This window comes from Bubalus bubalis, chromosome 5 (assembly GCF_019923935.1).
Source record: "Bubalus bubalis isolate 160015118507 breed Murrah chromosome 5, NDDB_SH_1, whole genome shotgun sequence".
NCBI classification, from domain to species: Eukaryota; Metazoa; Chordata; class Mammalia; order Artiodactyla; family Bovidae; genus Bubalus; species Bubalus bubalis.
In genome coordinates this window covers 21,502,370-21,522,117 of record NC_059161.1, presented here as the reverse complement: position 1 = coordinate 21,522,117, position 19,748 = coordinate 21,502,370, and the positions used below count along the sequence as shown (strand labels likewise).

Below are 19,748 nucleotides of genomic sequence, written 5' to 3'. Positions count from 1 at the left end.
CAACTTCATCAGAATGGCTGATCTCACTAGATGCTTACTTATCAGACACTATGGAGTCTTTCTGATGAGGAAATTAAGGCCCAGAGAAGTTAAGTAACTCGGTGAAGGTAATAGGCGACAGGTAGTGAAATCAAGATTTGAACCCTCTAAACCTGGTTCTAAATCCATGATCTCAATCTGTGATTCTGTATATTCAGCAGAGAGCCCAGCATTAGTGTGTATTCAATAAATGTTGATTATAATTATTATTTTTTCTCATTGGAGTAAAAAGTAAATTTCTACATTCAAGAAGCTAAAATGTTAGTCATAAAAAAGAACAAAATAATGCCATTTGCAGCAACATGGATGGACCTAGAGATTGTCATGCTGAGTGAAGTAAGTCAGATAAAGACAAATATATATCACTTATCGGAGAAGGCAATGGCAGCCCACTCCAGTACTCTTGCCTGGAAAATCCCATGGATGGAGGAGCCTGGTAGGCTGCAGTCCATGGGGTCGCTAAGAGTCAGACACGACTGAGCGACTTCACTTTCACTTTTCACTTTCATGCATTGGAGAAGGAAATGGCAACCCACTCCAGTGTTCTTGCCTGGAGAATCCCAGGGACGGGGGAGCCGGGTGGGCTGCCGTCTATGGGGTCACACAGAGCCGGACACGACTGAAGTGACTTAGCAGCAGTAGCAGTATATCTCTTACATGAAGAATCTAAAAAAAAGAGTACACATGAACTTATTTACAAAAAAGAAGTAGAATCACAGATGTAGAAAGAAACTTATTGTTACCAGGGGTTAAGGGCAGGAAAGGGATAAATTGGGAGATTGGGATTGACATATAGGCACTACTGTATATAAAATAGATAACTAATAAGGACCTACTGTATAGCACAGGGAACTCTACTCAATATTTCCATAATGACCTAGATGGGAAAAGAATCTAAAAAAAAAGAGTGGACATATTGTATACATATAACAGATTCACTTTGCTGTACACCTGAAACTAACACATCATTGTAAATCTATACTCCAAAAAAAATTTTTTTAACATTTTTAAAAAAGAAGCTAAAGAATTGGTGTAGTCATTTTAAAAGGTAAACTTTATGTTTTTGTTACTTTTTTGTTACTCTCACTGACAGCCCAGCAAAGCTTTTACCAAGTGATATTTACCAAGCCGTTTTGACTGAAGTGCCTGCAGACTTGCTCAGCGGTGGATCTAGATTGGCTATGACTACCGTGTGTTTTCCCTTCTATTTATATAGTTTTAATAACCCAAAGTCAGTCTTTCAAACATCAATGTCAAGAGCTGCCAATCCTTCTCTTGACTCAACTGTAATTCACACTGCTGCCTTCCTTGAGGGGACTGGAAGGAGCACGGATTCCTCCAGGTTTAAATTAAGCCTCCAACACCAAACCTGGGCTGTGTGATCCTGGGCAAGGTACTTAATGTTGCTGAATTGCTGTTTACTCCTTTGTAAAATAGGACTGTTCGAAGGATTAAATGAGATAAGATTCGTGGAACAACACAGTGCTTATCACCCAAGTAGGATATCCACAGTTAAATGCCATCTTCCCTTTCCTTCTCCCAATGGGGCTTAATAAATCTAGTCATTGTGGTCCCAAGTCATTCTAATTATGCCAGTTTATCAGATGATATTCAAATGCATGAGTGCCTGGTGACAACTCTATCTTTGTATTTTGTTTCTAGACAAGTCTAATTTCCCTCAATATTTCTCTGAGAGCAGACTATTTCTGATTCATATTTATATTTTTGTTCCCTAGCAAAATGTATTACCTAGCAAAATGACTGGCACATAGTAGAGTTAATACATTATCTACTGACCTCAATTGAAATCAGAGTATTTGGGAAGGATTGAAACAAAAATAAAATAGGAAATGCTTGCAGTAAAAGAAGTAAATGGGTTTGGGGAGGGGGGAAATTCATATTTTGAGAAAACAAATCATGTGCACTGCATAGATTTTCATATTACATTTCATTTAATACCCTCCAAGGACATCTTCAAATTCAATTAAATAACACTTCAAATCTTTAAAGAGATAATGGTGGCAGAAATAGACAGAGATTCATCTTTTGAAAATATTTAATATTTTATCTCATGTATGTGAATAATATGAACACCTAGTACTGGAGAAATTATACCATTAATCATATTAATGACTTAACTGGTTTCCCAGAGTGTTTCAGTTCTATTATTGCTAAAAGAGTGAGCTCTTGAAGAGAAAAAAGAATTTGTTCTAAAGGAAGTCATTTTATATTCTCCATTCAACTAATTGGACAATTGATAATAGATCCCTGATGGATCCCTGATAATATAAGTGAGACCATGGGCCTAAGGCATTTTATTTTCCTTTCCCTATCATCTAGTCACATCTGAATGGCAAAATATCAATCCTGGACCAACCCAACTGTATGATTCTGCCATGTCCACTTCTGTTGCTTGGCAGCCTGGAGTTGCTGGTTTCCAGTTTGAGTATGCAGGGCTGTAGCTCTTTCTAAGCTCCCTGCTTAAAAGTAGGTGTTTCATTCAATTGTGGAGAAGGCAATGGCACCCCACTCCAGTACTCTTGCCTGGAAAATCCCATGGACGGAGGAGCCTGGAAGGCTGCAGTCCATGGGGTCGCTGAGGGTCGGACATGACTGAGCGACTTCACTTTCCCTTTTCACTTTCATGCATTGGAGAAGGAAATGGCAACCCACTCCAGTGTTCTTGCCTGGAGAATCCCAGGGACGGGGGAGCCTGGTAGGCTGCATTCTATGGGGTCGCACAGAGTTGGACATGACTGAAGCGATTTAGCAGCAGCAGCAGCAGCATTCAATTGTACATATCCTGCCAAAGAAATGCCTGCTTGGAGTTACTGTTTCTTGGGTATCTCCCATTCATACAGGAAGTATAGATGTTATTAAGCTTCTGTTTTGGAGAAGGCAATGGCACCCCACTCTAGTACTCTTGCCTGGAAAATCCCATGGATGGAGGAGCCTGGTAGGCTGCAGTCCATGGGGTCGCTAAGAGTCAGACATGACTGAGCAACTTCACTTTCACTTTTCACTTTCATGCATTGGAGAAGGAAATGGCAACCCACTCCAGTGTTCTTGCCTGGAGAATCCCAGGGACGGGGGAGCCCGGTGAATCCCAGGGACGGGGGAGCCTGGTGGGCTGCCGTCTATGAGGTTGCACAGAGTCGGACACGACTGAAGTGACTTAGCAGCAAGCTTCTGTTTAGTTTTCTTTTCTTTGGAAAAGAAAAGAAATGCCTGGTCATGGCACAGCTCTTGCAAGGTGAGGGGATGGGATTAAGGATGGGGGTTTCTCTTAGAGCAGAATTTATTCAGCCACTTGCCATTTTATGGAGATGAACTGACTTTTTTAAGGTGTGAAGACAGGGTGGGTTCAAGAGCAGTTACCTTTCTCTTCAGGTTGTATTGCTGAGCTGGGTCCACGGTTCCAGTCTCCTTCCTCCCTCATCATGATTTTCTCCTTTCAGGGGTCCTCCTGCCCACCTTTACAGTCCAGCATCTGTTGGAGGGAGGTGGGATTGAGATAGGGCTCAGGGAATGGCTGAGGAGGTCTGTCAATGCGCATTATTTGGCAATAATTTTTTTAGGCGAAAAGTTTATTGGTTTGTTTTTAGGCAGAATCAAAATGTTCCCATATCAAAACAGCCACTTCAAGGCAGCCACATCAAGATGTTCCTGGCATCAAAATGACTGTGTCAAAGCTGTGTGTCAGCAAATTGACTGTAATAAAACAGCCTGTATCAAAATGGCTGTATCCTGCATTGGCACAGGACTTGCCATCAAAGGCATGCTTTTTCGAATGTCAGTGCTGTTTATAGTAAGATAAGATGAAAAGTTGGGTTTCTTTCCACTGATGCTCCTACTTTCAGCAGGGAGCTGGACTTAACCAAAGGAACTGGATGACAAAGAGGCACGGCTCTTTATTTCTAGCTATTCCTGCCTCCTGCAGAAAGGAATTAGGCACAGATTAACAAAGATGATCCAGCTTTTACCATGGAAATTGTGAAACTCCCATACTAATTTTATAATCATGCCTTTACACTTTGTTCTCATCACAAAGATCTTTTGGAATTATCCACCAAGAAGCAGCCAACAGATTCACGCCAACATGAAGGCAGCCTGGAGTCACTTGTTGACTGCTTAGCACTACTGTGTTCAGTCACAGCCTTGGAAGAACCAGAACACATCCAAATACCTCTTCAGACACCCAGTTAGGTTGCAAAAACTTTTCTGGAAGGTTTGATGTTAGAAACCTTTCTTGACCTCTACCTACAGGCTAAGAAAACATACAGGTTGAGCAGAATCTTACACTGAGGTATGCAGCATAGAGTGGACATGGGGTCTGTCCCTGGTTTAATTGGCCCATCTTTTCTTTGACCTCAAAGTACAATGTTTTTTTGGCTTTAGCTTGCCTCGTGGGCCACTCTTGCTCAGTCCTTTTCTGCCTCTCATTTCTCTGTACAACCTCTAAGTGTGCTCAGGCCTGAGTCCTCTTCTCCAGGGATAACTCTTTCTTGGAGAGCTCATCCAATCCTGTGACTTTAAATGGTATCTGTGTGCTGAATGACTCCAAATAGGTATTTCCAGCCCTAACCTTTCCCAGAACTTCAGATTCATAGATTCGATATCACCATCTGAATGTTCAAGAGGCATCTTAAATGTATAGATACAAAATGGAACACTAGATTTCCGAACCTAAACCTGTTCTTCTGATCTTCATCTTAGTGTCCAAATGAACTACATAGTTGTCCAAGCCACAAACATAGAAATTATCCCTCATTTTCTCTCTCTCTCTTTGATTATATGTAATATCAGCCAATGCTACTATAGTTGTACCACCAGACTTATCTGGACTACCTCTTTCTTTTCTCTCCACTGCTACAACCCCAGCCTAAACCCCCATTATCTCTATTCTGGGCTGTTACAACGGCCTCTTAACTGATCTCCCCATTTCTTTGCATGACTGGTTCCTTCTCCTCTCTTAGGTCTCAGATAACAGGTCAAAGCTCAAAGAGGACTTCCCAAACGACTCTTCCCCACCACTTGTTCTCTATCAACTGGCCATGCTGACCTTCTTCTTAGAACTCACCACAGTGTGTGATTATCTGTTTCCTTCCTATTGACTGTGTTCCCTGATAGAATATAAGCTCCAATGGAGCAGAGAGTTCAACTCTTTTTTTTGCCACTCAGTCCCCAGGGTTCACCATACTGCCTGACCCACAGTAGGCTCTTGACAAATATTTGCTGGAAACAATGAATTAAAGTCTTTCCAAAAGAGAAAAATCTCTTTGGGATTCCAGAAGCTAAGGAACCATCAATATTTGTTCTGTTGCTCTTCAGAAATATTCCATTCCAATTAGCCACATATACAGTATCAAGGGCTTCCCAGGTAGTGCTAGTGGTAAAGAACCCGCCTCCTAATGCAAGAGACATAAGGAATGCAGTTTCAATTCCTGGGTCAGGAAGATCCCCTGGAGGAGGGCATGGCAACCCACTCCAGCATTCTTGCCTGAAGAATCCCATGGACAGAGGAACCTGGCTGGCTATGGTCTGTAGGGTCATGAAGAGTCAGACATGACTGAAGTGACTTAGCACACACACCTCACATGTATCAAACATAGGAATGTTTATTTAAAGGTATTGACTTGAGTTGAGACTATTTTAAGGCCCAGTTCAGACAAAATTCCATAACAACTACTTCTTGGCTGTCCCAACTTATAAGCCAGGATGGTGATTATATGTGTTGGTTGGTACCTCCTGGCAGAGGCACCAATCATTAGTAAGAACTAAAGGTGTTCTTTTACATAAGATTTTATAAAAAAAAATTTAGTTGGGAAGAAGCAATCATATGAATTAAAATGAAGAATATTACATTTTTAGCTCTCTGACACATAAACATATATGTATCATAAGTAGAAACTAATCAAGTCATAAGAAAATATTATTTAATGAACTGGCATTACCTTCTTTATAGGTAAAACTTGTCTTTGTTTAGAATAATATCTTGAGAGATGCCTAAGGAGTGAAAGTATAAGCTCTGTATGTGTTGTAAAGAAACAACAAAAGATCACAAAATCATTCTTCATAAGAAATTGGAAAATACAAGAAGAGAAAAGAAGTAAATGAGGAGAAAGAGTGGGAGAGGAGGCTAGGCAAAATGTCAGGAGGCTGAACTTCTGGTTGGTAGAAACAGAGCAAGAAGATCAAATTTGTAGTTGTAAATTGGCAGCCGACGAGTACAGAGTATTTGCCTTTTAGCCACCTATCTGGCAAATGTTATCTCTGAATCTCCAGAAAGAGTCTACTGCATACAGCTGCCTCTCATGAATTTGGGGTGGGAGATCTAGGAGGAGGGGCTATAACCTAGCCTTGAGTCAGTGCCAAATGAAGATAAAGGAACAGCTGCAGGACAGACAGTGAAGAAGCAGAGTTCAGCAGAAGCCAGAAATCAAACCCTGATTATCAAGAGAATGGGGAGCCCAGAGAAACTTCAGGGAGTTTGGGGAGAGCATTGGTTTCTCCATAAGACATGGGATGGGGTTTCCAGATGAGTTTATGTAAACCTCAAGGTGATATCTGACTTCCCAGACAATCCAGGAGCCACTATCAGCGAAATTCTACTGATAAATATCCATCACTCGGCACCACGGTGTTAGTGAAAACCCTAGTTAGAGATGGCAGGCAGTATTCGTTCCGGCTTGTATCCTCTCCTTCCATCACTCCGTCCTGCTTTGTTTGTTTCCATTGTCCCGTGTGGTTCCATACTCCAATCTAGACCATATTAGCTACACTCAGAGGTCACTGTTTTTCACTATTAATACTCTTAGAGTTGGTTTGCCAGAACAAAAACATTTAAATTTATGAAGTCTATGTGGTAGGAAAAGCCCAGTGAAAGCTACATTTTAAGCAATAATAATCACAAAGACACAGAGCTTCTTCAAAGAGCATATTCTGTTCAACTAAATCATTTATTAATTGAAATCAACAAATATTTCTGAGCTAGATACTCTGCTAAGCTCTCCAACTTTAAATATGAATACAACCCAATTGTTTCTCTTGATGAGTTCACCATCCAGTGGAGATACATAAACAAATAATTATAATGCAATAATAGTTGCAAAGTATAGTAATAACAATAACTTTTATGAGCTCATTGAAGAGAGGCACTTAGTGAAACCTGCAGGAGGGGTCAGCATCAGTTTGGCTTTTGAATGAGCTGACAACTGAGTTCTATCTTAAAGGATATGAAAGGTTAGTCATGTCAAGATTGGGGGATGGGCAATCAGGTTTGGGTTGGGGTAGATGAGGTGAAGGGAAGTGGAGCTTTCTAGAAGGAACAACAAGGCAAAGACATGGAAGGGGAAAAAAATGCATAGGCTACACAGGGTTTTGAGTCGCTGGAGACAAGATTAAGACATAAATGAAGCTAGAGAAAAAGGTAAAGGCTAAATAACCCTGGGATTTGAATACTGTGTTACAAAATGTAGATAATTCTACCTGTAATGGAGAAACAGAGGGTTTGGGGGCAGAAAAATGGAATGGCAAAATTTGAGTTTTAAATAAATTGTAAAGAGAACAATTAGAAAGTGGTTGTCGTGGCACCTGTGGTTGTATCTATCTTTGAGGCAGAAAAAACAAATGAGATTTATTATATAAATTTTGTTCTAGTCTAGGTTAAAGATGGGAGAAGGCAATGGCACCCCACTCCAGTACTCTTGCCTGGAAAATCCCATGGACAGAGGAGCCTGGTAGGCTGTAGTCCATGGGGTCACAAAGAGTCGGACACGACTGAGCAACTTCACTTTTAACTTTCATGCATTGGAGAAGGAAATGGCAACCCACTCCAGTGTTCTTGCCTGGAGAATCCCAGGGATGGGGGACCCTGGTGGGCTGCTGTCTATGGGGTTGCACAGAGTCGGACACAACTGAAACGACTTAGCAGCAGCAGCAGGTGAAAGATGAAGAGAACACCATCTGTGAAGATGGAGAGGTGGAACACATCAAGTGATGTTGAGCAAATTGAATTGCCAGGCATGGTAATTGATTGGATTTGAGAAATGAAAGAGAAAAATCCAAAGAATTCTCTCTTGGATGACAAATATGGGGTCAAGAGTTAGGATTCTGTCTACAGGAGGAGAAACTAATTTGATGGAGAGGACAGAGAGTTCTATTCTAAACATGTGAAGTCCCAGCTGACTTTAGGACAGCCAGACTGAGCCAGGATCAGCTAGAACTGAAGGGAGAGATCTGAGATAAAGGTACAGCAATGAAATTCATCTCTGTAATTGGCATAGTTGAAACACTGAGGTTGTGTCGGATCACCGAGGAAAACTTGAAAAGTGAAACGAGTGCTGGTCAAGGGAGATTCCAAGGAGAAGATAAATAAGCCAAAAAAGAAGGTAGAGAAGGAATGCTCGGAGACAAATGAGAGAACGGGTGAGTGTAATTAAAATAAAGAGTAACTTTTAAGAAGGAATGGATTGTTATATGTCACAGATGCATTGCAATATAGGACTTTCAATGTATCTGCCTGGAAGTCATCTTGAGAGCTGTGGTCATAGAGCAGTAACGGGTTGAAGACTGTGTAGGGAGGCAACCCCCTTGGGTATCCAGGAAGGACATTCAAGCCAAATGAGGACAGCAGCAGATGGGGAAAGTTATTGGCTTGTCTCACATGTAAATATAGATACACAGACACTAAATAAAACATTTACAATTCATTAAAAATACAATATAATCAAGAAGGGTTTATCCCAGAAATGGAACGATACTTTATTTTTGGAAATCTGTTAATGTAACTCACCAGCTTATCAAATTAAGGGAAAAAACTAAATGACCACCATGATAAATACAAAGAGAAATATTTAGTAAAACTTAACACTCACTTTATGATTTTAAAACATCCTTCTTAGAGAACTAGAAATAGATCAAATAATTAGTAATATGAAAAACTTTCAGCAAACATCACAGTTAATGGTGAAATAACAGAAATATCCTCTTTAAAGTCAGAAACAAGACATAACTATTGTGTTTATTCCACATTGTCCTGGAGGATCTAACCAATGTAGTAAGACAAGGTGGGGAAATGGGGGTTTGGAAAGAAAGAAACAAAATACTCATTATATGAAAATAATATGATTATCGACAGGAACATTCAAGACAATCTTTTGACATGTAATCGGTACTTAGCAGAAAGTTTTTTAAGTTTGATAAACACAAAACCAATGTTCAAAAATGGATAGTGTTTCTATATATAAGCAATAACCAATTAGAAAATAGAGTAATAATAATATCTAAATTATAGTGTCAAGAGAAGCCATAATGTATTCAAAAATAAATCTAACCAAAAAATCTAATACTTATATAAACAAATGATAAGACTTTATTGATAGACATAAAATAGAAGAGAAATAGCACTTTTTTGGGGTGTGTGTACCCTACTACATAGCAATTCAATTTCTGGACATATTATCTAGAGAAATACTTATACATACATATGCAAAAGGAGAATTGCCTTAAGGGTGGTCACTGACTTATTGTTCACAATCATAAAAATTAGGAAACAGCAATTAGTAGCAGAATGTATAAATTAATATTGGAATATTTATATGGTATAAAACTACACAGCAGTTAAAATGAACGGACTTGATCCTTGAGTATCAACATAGATAAATTTTAAAAACACAATATAGAATAAGAAAAGTACATTTCAGTATATATTAATGTATATGTAAATTTCATGGAGATAAAGACAAATTCAATAGGAAAAAGCATCAAAGGATTTGCATATGTACATGCTATATTTGGTTTATCACATATCTGTCCATCTATTCATTCACCAACCCATCTTATTTTATGGATGTACTTTAAAGAAAATTGCAGATACCAGTGGATTTCATAGGTCAGGAGCTTTTTGATTAGATGAGAGAGCTGAACACATAAACTAAGGGAAGAAGCCTTAGTTTATGTACTAGTTTAGTGCTAAAAGTGTGGTTGAAAGAAAAAAAAGAGAGAAGATAATTGTTTGAAGCCAAAAGAGGTGGGATAGTTTGGCTTTCGAAAAAGAAGAGAGCCCACTCTTCCTCTGAGACTGAAGGAAAAGATGGTGGTGGGTTGGGGACTTTGAAGGAGATCTTGTTTGGTGGCCTCAGTTTTTCTCCTTGAAATAGGAGGCAGAAACATTTTGAGAATAAGAATCATCATTGACCAGGTCTTGAGGAGAGAGACAAAGATTAGGTATATATTTATTTTAGCTGTGCCATGAGTCTTGTGGGATTCCAGTACCCTAACCAGGGATTGAACCCGGGCCACGGCAGGGAAAGCACCAAATCCTAATCACTAAACCACCAGGGAATTCCCAAGATTAGGTATATTTACCTGAGAGAATGGAAGCAGCAATTGATCAAAAATAACTTAAGAGACTGATGGAGTCTCTGAAGGCCCAGATGAGTTAAATCTGTAGCAATGCAAGACTCTAGGTTATGTTATTTTCTCCAGCCTCAGCTACTTAAGAAGAAGGAGCAGAAAAAAGCATACTGTAGGAATGATCTAGAGTTGATGCTATAGGCCAGGCTGCGAGGGAATGGAAGAGATTGGTGTGAGAGTGTTTCAGATGAGCAATTACTGGTTCCAAGTAGAACATGGGACTAAGAGAGTCCAGGAATCGAATAAAGAGATCAATACATCTGAGTTCTCATGAAATGGAGAAATGGCCCCTTTGCTGAGCCACAAATTTAAAGAGTAGCTTTGTTCTAACTAGGCTTACTGCTACAACTCCAAACACACAGAGACACAGATTGTTTAAGAATAAAGTCTTCATGGCCTGTTTAGAATCTCTGTCTTCACAGCCTCTTTATAAACTCTGTGGCAGCCGTTACCACATCCCTGCATTTTGACAGAAGCTTTACCCTATTGGGATACCAAAAACTGTGCACCAAAATATAATATTTGAAGCTTGGCTCTTTTTCTTCCCTATAATTCTCAGTCACTGATTAAAAGGGAAATGCTTCTAGTCACCAGTTCTCGCTTTAACCCTTGTCCCTTTCTTTAATGGTTTGTACTTTCTCACTTTTTCAGCTTATGCTATGAACCTTTTCATTTTCATTTCTTGTACCTGTCACTTACAAACTCCTTACTTATCCTTTCCACTAAGTGGTCTGGAGTCAATATTTCATTGTAATAAAATACTCAACAATTCTTAATATTTCTTCTTGGAGGTATATGCTCTACTTCTTGTCTTGAATTAAGGGGATTTCCTTCAAGGCTAGGATTTGCCCTGCAAATATCTTTGGTTGGGGTTGTTAATTTTCTCACTTTGTTTTGTTGTGCTCTAGAGTGACTTGAGGTGTAGGGGTTGGCATTTGGCTATCTGTAACCCCACTGCTACTTCCAGACCATCACTCATCACTTTAATGTAACTCATCCTTTTCTTAAGGGTGATTGCTATTCTTTCCTCCTCCCTGCCACTAACCACCCGTCTGATTGCTTCCTTTAATTCCTCAAAGACTTTGAGACTTAACCCACAGTCATCTGTTTTATCCCATCTACCACCAATCTAAAAGTTCAATAACTTAGCTTCCTAATTTTCGTACTTCTTTAATCCTTATGACTTTCTCTTCTATTCAGTTACCCACTTAACAGAACCACATTCTATATCTTGTCATCACTCAGACAATATAGCTAAGCAATCTTAAACTTCAATTCCCCACTTTCTGACTATTAGCTTCTAAATCTCTAGCTCCTCCCTAGTTGTCCTGTGAGGATGTCCTGTTATAGACCAAGGGGAAAAATGATCAAAAAAAGTTTCCAGGGCTTCCCTCGTGGTCTAGTGGTTGAGAATCCTCTTGCCTATGCAGGGGACGCAGGTTTGATCCCTGGTCTGGGAAGATCCCACATACCATGGAGCACTAAGCCTGTGACCCACAGCTACTGAAGCCCCTGCCATGAGAAGCTGGTACAGTGCAACAGAGAGTAGCCCCAGCTCATCAAAACTAGAGAAAGCCTGCTCACAACAACAAAAACCCAGCACAGCCAAAATAAACAAATAAATAAATCTTAAGGGGAAAAAAAAGTTTCCAGAGTTCTTATTCTCAGTAGCAATCAACCCTGATCAACAATGGTAAGACATTCAGGAGGTATGACCATCTTAATCCATATTTAGATGACAGCCTTTTGGGATATATTTTAGATATTTTCTTGTCTTTGCTCACAAGAGTCATCTTAAATAGGCTCCAGCTACTGTAACTGATGTCTCAACACCTTTATTAAACTAGAGGCAAATGAAAATGGGCCAGTGCAGCCATCACATGTTGACCAATGATGATAGTATTGCTCTCAAGGTAACATGCTGCTGCTGCTGCTAAGTCGCGTCAGTCACGTCCGACTCTGCGACCCCATAGACGGCAGCCCACCAGGCTTCCCCATCCCTGGGATTCTCCAAGCAAGAACACTGGAGTGGGTTGCCATTTCCTTCTCCAATGCATGAAAGTGAAAAGTGAAAGTGAAAGAGTCCTGTCCGACTCTAACGACCCCATGGACTACAGCCTACCAGGCTCCTCCAACCATGGGATTTTCCAGGCAAAAGTACTGGAGTGGGGTGCCATTGCCTTCTCCACTCAAGGTAATATAAAGACAGTGAAATAACTTAAAACATCACGTCTCTGGAATCATTTGGCTTTGATGTCTTTTTATTGCATCTTTTGAGGCCTCATCAGAACTACAATGCTAAGGAAGGGGTCATTTTCTTTGACTAGGGTGAAGTAACTTAGTGTTTCTATGGTTACTAGAAAAACACAGGAATTAACTTGCTAAAGATTACCCCCTTCATAGATTGTGTTAGTTAATAGATGATTGGTATTGTGTATTCCAGGCAGAGCTGGAAAAGATGCGATGTTCAGAGTGCTGGCAAAAGCAAGAGTACACAAAAACACACACAGAAGTTTTAAGAGTTTGATACTGGCCATTTCTAAAGCAGGTTCTGTAGTGGTCATCACTGAAAAAATATCAAAACTTTGTTGCTTTAATACTTTGTGATGTTTTAATTTTAATTACATGGGGCGAGGTAGGGCACTTTATTCTTTTCAATGTTTAGGACCTCTAAAGGCTTTAATGAGGCCTGATGTCAGTGGCCCTTGTGGTTCCATCTGAGTGTTTTTATTCTTTTTGCATTCCTGTAATTGAATGTTGAGGTGACGTCATTACTTTGAAGGAGATTTTGCCAAGAAGAAATGACTGGTGGAGGTCTGTTTGTCTCTGGTCTGTTCTACTGCTTTCCCAAACAATATGGTCATTGGCTGGTATAAACAGTGACTTTTTCTTAGGGAACACAGGCCAGGTATAAAAGAGTACTTATAAAACCCGAGAAGATTCCTAAGTTCTTGGTGCCAATGAATGCTTAAGATCCAACCGTTCCTAACTTACAATCACTGTCAAATGTTGCTATAAGGAGAGTCTGTGTTCCTTAAGTTCTCAGCACCAGCCTCAGTTTCTCCATTTAGACTACTCACTTCCTTTCTGTCTGACCTGCTTCCAAACTTGACTCATGCCACAGCTTTGGTTTTTATACAACTCTTTCTACCCAGAATGCAGTGGAATGAATGGCAGTCACCCAACCACTTGAGACTTGCTGTCCTAGGCTCTTGAATTAAAAGACAGAAAGTAGAGAAACAGTTCCTTTTAAATACAGACCCCTTCTAGGGAGTAGGGAATCTATTTTCTTCCATTGCATTGGATTCTGCTTAAGACTCAGGATGCAGGATGCTCTTTTGATGACGGACAGACAAGGTTGAAGAGAGGGACATACTAAGCAATGAGGAACAGCTGAGAGCTACAAAGATAGGGCTGTGCTCATGTATAAATAGAAATGTTGCTGCTACCCTGATGAATCAGACCAGATGTTTCTCTGATGTCTCTGTTTGGTCCTTTGGTTTATAAAAAAAAAAAAAAAGTATAATTTTGCTAAAATTATATGTGGGGCCAGAAATGTGGCACAAATGCTTTAAGCTTAAATAATATGTAAAAGAGTAAAATTACTTTACTTAGGAAACCTTTATCAACAAGAAAAACATCCATTTAGAGAAGCACAGAAAAGAGGAGGAAGGAAACAATCTGTTGATGGAGCTGACGAATTACGATTCAGATCTGAATTCCAAGTCTTCATCTGTCACTAAATGTGTGACCTTGGGCAAGCCAGGTCATTTTCCTGGGTCTAGGTGTATATATACATATATTTTGTTTGTTTGTTTTTATTGGAGTATAGTTGATTGACAATGCTGTGTCAGTTTCTGTTGTATAGCAAAGTGAACCAGCTATACACATACATATATCCACTTACTTTCAGAGTCTTTCCCCATATAGTCATTATGGAATTTGAGTAGAGATCCCTGTGCTATAAGGCAGCAGCTTATTAGCATCCATTTTATTATATACAGCAGTGTGTATATGTCAATCCCAATCTCCCAATTCATCCCTCCCCCTCTTTTCCCCCCTGGCAACCACAAGACTATTCTCCATGTCTGTGACTCTATTTCTGTTGGCATATTTATTTTTCTTAATGGGGGAGAGGCTGGGAGAGAATGGGGTTACATGGCAAAGGTTCATCAAATTAACTTTGTAAGTGTCTTTTGCAATCCCAAACATCTATGAACCCAACCAGGTTTTCTTTTTCAGTTTAATTTCTTGTTTCCTGGCTTCTAGTTTCATTGAGGGGTTGGTATGTGAGACATTGTAGGGAATAAACATGAATTAACCCAAGGCCTCTGTCCTCAAGATGCTTATAACCTAATAGCAGATATTAGAATTACACAAAAGACGATACCACAACATAAACTGTGATTGATTCCAGAGGGCAGAAATGAACAAATGCCATGGGAACTCTGAGGAGGCAGAGATCACTGCCAGCTTGGATGATAGGAAATAACTTGCTGGAGGAGGACATCAACATTTGATGGGGGAAGGGGTAGGGGCTTGAAGGTTGGTGAGTATTTAGTAGGCGAAGGTTGGTGAGTATTTAGTAGGCAAAGACAGAGGAAAGGCCATTTCAGATATAAGAAACAAGAGGAGGCAAGGGGCAAGAAAAGTGCTGGATGTATTTGGGAACATGAGCCATTTGGGGTGGCTATATGAGCATAGGCTACGAGTCAGGTAGCAGTGCTGATTTGGGAGCACATTGGGGAGGCCCTTTTAATCTTGGTAGAGTGTGCATTTTACTTAGTAGCAGCAGGGAGCCGTTTTTCTGATCTTGGGTGTGACTTAGTCTGAACGGTGCTTTAGGATAAGTCACCTACAGCAAAGTGTAGGATGAAGTGGAAGCGGAAAGATCTCAGAGGAAAGAGAACAGCTAAAAAGCTAATGCATAATCCTGAGCTCGCATGCTATCAGTGGGAACAGAAAGTATTCCAAATGGGCTGGATTTATGGAAGCTAGGGAGAGAGGAGGGGATTCAAAGTTAACTCCAGGTTTAAGAACCTACTAGTGCTTCTAACATAAAAAGGAAATTCAAGAAGAGAAGGGTGTTTGGGCAGGAAAAACCAGGAAAGAATTCACCTTTCATGCAGCGTGTCTGAAGTACAGGGAGCATGCATATCTTAGTGGAGGTGTTCAATATTTACACACTCCTGACTGGACCTCAGTACTATGGATGCAGCTGGAAATGGATATCTTAGAGACAACATTCTCTAAGTGAAGGAGCTGAAATCCTCCAGGTGAAAAGATTACCAAGGAATTGGAGAGTGAGGCAGGAGGAAGATGGACAACAGAATCTTGAGAAGTGTCTAAATTCTTCCATTTTGATGAACTGGGCATAATCAGTGTTATAGAACATAATCAAGAGAGTGCCACATCATTGTGTCCAAGGGGAAAGGGAATATTGAAAGGGAGTGGCTGGTGAACCATAGTTGTGTAACTGCTTGGGGGATTAGGGCCTTAGAGCTAGTGTCTAGATTGCCTGGAAGGAATTGGATTTAAGAAAAGAGTAAGGGCCTTTGTGATGAAGGAGCCTCTTTGTGTGTGTGTGTGTGTGTGTGTGTGTTTTCTTTTTTTAAATTTATTTTTGGCTGTTCTGGGTCTTTGTTGCTGCTAGAGGCCTTTCTCTAGCCTTAGCAAGCAGGGGCTACTCTTCCTTGCAGAGCTCGGGCTCTAGGCACCTAGGTTTAGTAGCTGCAGCTTGAAGGCTCTAGAGTGCAGGCTCTGTAGCTGCTGCGCCTGTGAGTGTAGCTGCTCCTTGGTATGTGGAATCTTTCTGGACCAGGGATCAAACCTGCGTCCCCTCCATTGGCAGGCGGATTCTTTTCCACGGTACCACCAGGGAAGTTTTGTGTTTTCTGACAGATGAACAGAGGAGAAAATTGGTCGTGTACCTACCTGGTCCTCAAGTTGACAGTCAAGATTCCAAATCCTCATTTCTTCTTTATATTGATAATGTGTACTTAGAGGGGCTTCCCAGGTGGCTCAGCAGTAAAGAATTCACCTGCCCATGCACGAGATTCAAGAGAGGCATATTTGATCCTCAGAGGAGGAAATGGCAACTCATACCAGTATTCTTGCCTGAAAAATTTCATGAACAGAGGAGCCTGGTGGGCTACAGTCCACAGGATTGCAGAGAGTCATATATAACTGAGTGAGCACGCAGGCATTCAGAACCCAAGGCTTCTTTCTTTTGAAATCTCAGGTTATTGTCAGGCTTTGTTTTTCAGAGTATGATCAGGGGAACTTATTATCTTTTCTCCTCCAGTTCCCCAGTTTTTTAGTTCCTTCTGGTTTTGAGTTTTGGGTTAGATTCTTAGAGTTGAATTCCATTGACAATAAATATGTAGATCACCTCTGAGAGCTTAGTGTCAGAGGCTCTAGAGGGAAGAAAAAAGGGGGTAGGGCAGGCAGGGAAATGAGACTTTATTGTATTTCACACACAAAGGCCTGTTTGCAAACTACAATGTAAATTAAGACTTTAACAGCAGAGGATTTATCTTCACTTTAAAATCTGGGATTATACCAGGCAGATACCACTGGTATAAATTCAAGTAGGATTGACTGCCTCCCAGCAATGCAAATTAGTTTATCACTTTTGTTTGCTTGTTTGATTTTTCTTCAATATTTTTAAGTGATAAAAATTTACAAAAGCCATGAAATATTTACTTTTGGCTCTACAACTGTTAGAACAATTCTACCTGCCAAAGGGGGGTTGTTGTTGTTCAGTGGCTAAGACGTGTCCCACTCTTGGCGACCCTGTGGACTGCAGCATGCCAGGCTTCCCTGTCCTTCACTATCTCAGAATTTGTTCAAACTCATGTCCACTGGGTTGGTGATGCCATCCAACCATCTGCCAAAGGTAAGGTGGTGGGGGGTGGTGGGGAACCCTGAAGGAATCCAGATCCATCAGTGAGGTAAAAAATTAGGAAGTTAGGGTTTTAATCTATGAACTAGCTATGTTACTTTAGGTAGGTTGCTTAATAGACGTCTATGCTTTAATTTTTTTCACTGGCGAAATGGTGATTTAAAAAAATACTGGTTCTGCTCTATCTCATACAATTATTTTTCAGGTTGTGAAAAGTATTATCTCTTTAAGTTATAAACATTAGATAAATTCCAGGCATACTGTTACGTAAGCAACTATAGAACTACTGAAGCCAGTCGGGTCAGAATGGGGAAGTGAAGCAGGAACTGGGATTTGGGAAATCTGGATGTAGAAAGTAGGATTATTGGGGATTGGTAGAAAGCTTTTTCTTCCGCTCAAGAATGAATGATGCCAATTAGAGAGCAAGCTAGAAAGAGGAAAAAAAAAATTGTGACTGTTTCACACAGCACTTCTGATGCTGCTCTGAAATAACCGCTAGGGTAAATAAATTCCTTATATATTGACTAATAGGTGCTCAAATATGTACATCTGATGCCCATTACTTCCTTGCTCTCTGACTTTTGTTACCATGACTTAAACAGCAATTTAATGTACCTAAAAATGCTCTAGTTCTGCTCCGTGCAGAATTTAGGCTCTAAATCTCTAGCTTCAGCACTTTCTTTTGTCCACCCAAACACTGAGCTATCTGATACTTAGACTAGGAAGTCTGACTATGGAGTCAGATAGTAAGAAATCAGGGTTCTAGATACTGGAAATGATCACTTCAATACATCACCAAGCCACATATCAACAAACTTAATCACAAAGGGTTCCAAGCTGAAGTAACCAGTTATCATTGAAGCTTTGCCAGCTAACATGACTGTTCCTCAGTTTTCTCACCTGTTAAGCAAGAAGCAGGATCAGATTCTCTCTAAGATTACTTTCTGCTATGAAGCACTATTACTCTAAATAAGAGTTTGGAGAAAATGACAAAATGTGTCCTCATAGCTCTTGATAAACCCAAACAATACAGAAACTGAAAATGTCTCCTTGTCTTGTTGTGCTAAGTAGAGAAAAACAGGGGGAAAACACAGAATAAAACCCTCCAAAAAGAGAAAACATACACACACACACACACACACACACACACACACACTCTTGTGGAATCCTTGTTCGGTTTTACATAACCATGTTCAAGAAACACTGCTGGAGATATACTATTTGCAAGACACTTTTAAGTTGTTACTGTTCAGTTTTAAAATGAGAATTATTACTTTTCCAGCCACTCTTAAAGCTGAATTGGTAAATAATATCTCCTTGGGTGGGCATAAAATTAAACCCAAGGTCAAGGGAGACAGTCTACAAATACACCAAAAATAAAACGCAAGAGATATCATTAAAAGATTTGGCAAAAAAAAAAAGCCAAGATATTGCACAAAGATCAAAGGCTAAAAAAGAGAAATATGCTTAGCTAATTCGGGGCTTTTGAGCATTTCATGTGCTTGCGAGGCCCGTCCATCCATCCACACCACACTTCTGAGCCATGCTATTCTAAACCGATGACAAGTCCAGCTTTAGCGCGGACAGGGCGCAGAGTGCGGATACCACACAATTCCACAATCCCAGACCCCGCTGCCAACTCTCCTCTCTGGGAAGGAAGGAAGCGTTTCCCCTAGGGTGACTGTAAAATAAAACAGCCTCTCCAATCTCTCCGTCCAATAAGAAAGAAACGTTGGTCCAAATAAATATAGACATAAATGCATACATACAAGGAAAGGGGTAGGAAGAGGGGGGAGAGGGGAAAGGGAAGTTCTTTTCCTTTCTTTTTTAAATTTCCCGCATCCCTTTTCCTCCCCGCCTCTTCACGCCGGCTCCACTTCAAGCAGCAGCTGGGGAGACCGGGAGACCGGGAAACGCACTGTAGGGCGGTCGGGGGAGAGAGTATTTGGGAAGTAGGCGGTACCGGCTGGGTGAATAACTCGGTGTCCGATTTTTCCTGCCTTCGGCAGCAGTTCCTCCTCCGCCTCGTTATTCCTCTGCACACGCGGCTGGGCCCTCGGCCCTCGATTGCTCCGGCCTATCACCCTGGGATGCCGCCTGCCGCCGCCACCGCCGCGGCTTGCCGGGCTTGTGGGATCCGCGGCGGAGTCGGAGCCGGAGCCCCAGCCGCGGCGGGAGCCGTGGCCTGAGAGTTAGGGGGCGGGCCGGGTTCATTCCTGGGGAGGGTGCTGAAGACTGGCGGGCGAGAACCCGGAGCCACCGCCCTCCCCACAGGCTGAGGGAGTGGACATTCGGAGCCCCTGAGCGGCGGCGGCGGCGGCGGGAGCCGGTCAAAGGGGGCGGCCCCTGGCGGCGACGCCCCCAGCCCAGCCCTGCCCGGCCCCGCTCC

General features: G+C 41.1%; 1 long non-coding RNA gene across 2 annotated transcripts; it reads right to left on the bottom strand.

Annotated features, from left to right (window-relative positions):
- Nucleotides 1-645: 645 nt before the first annotated feature.
- On the bottom strand, nt 646-19,501 carry LOC123333652. 2 transcript variants are annotated; one of them, XR_006551083.1, is made up of 4 exons: nt 19,323-19,501; nt 16,390-16,495; nt 3,418-3,529; nt 646-705 (listed from the first exon to the last, which is right to left on the bottom strand). It is a non-coding gene; the product is annotated as an uncharacterized LOC123333652 (long non-coding RNA). The 2 variants fall into 2 exon arrangements; XR_006551082.1 differs by lacking the exon at nt 16,390-16,495.
- Nucleotides 19,502-19,748: the final 247 nt, after the last annotated feature.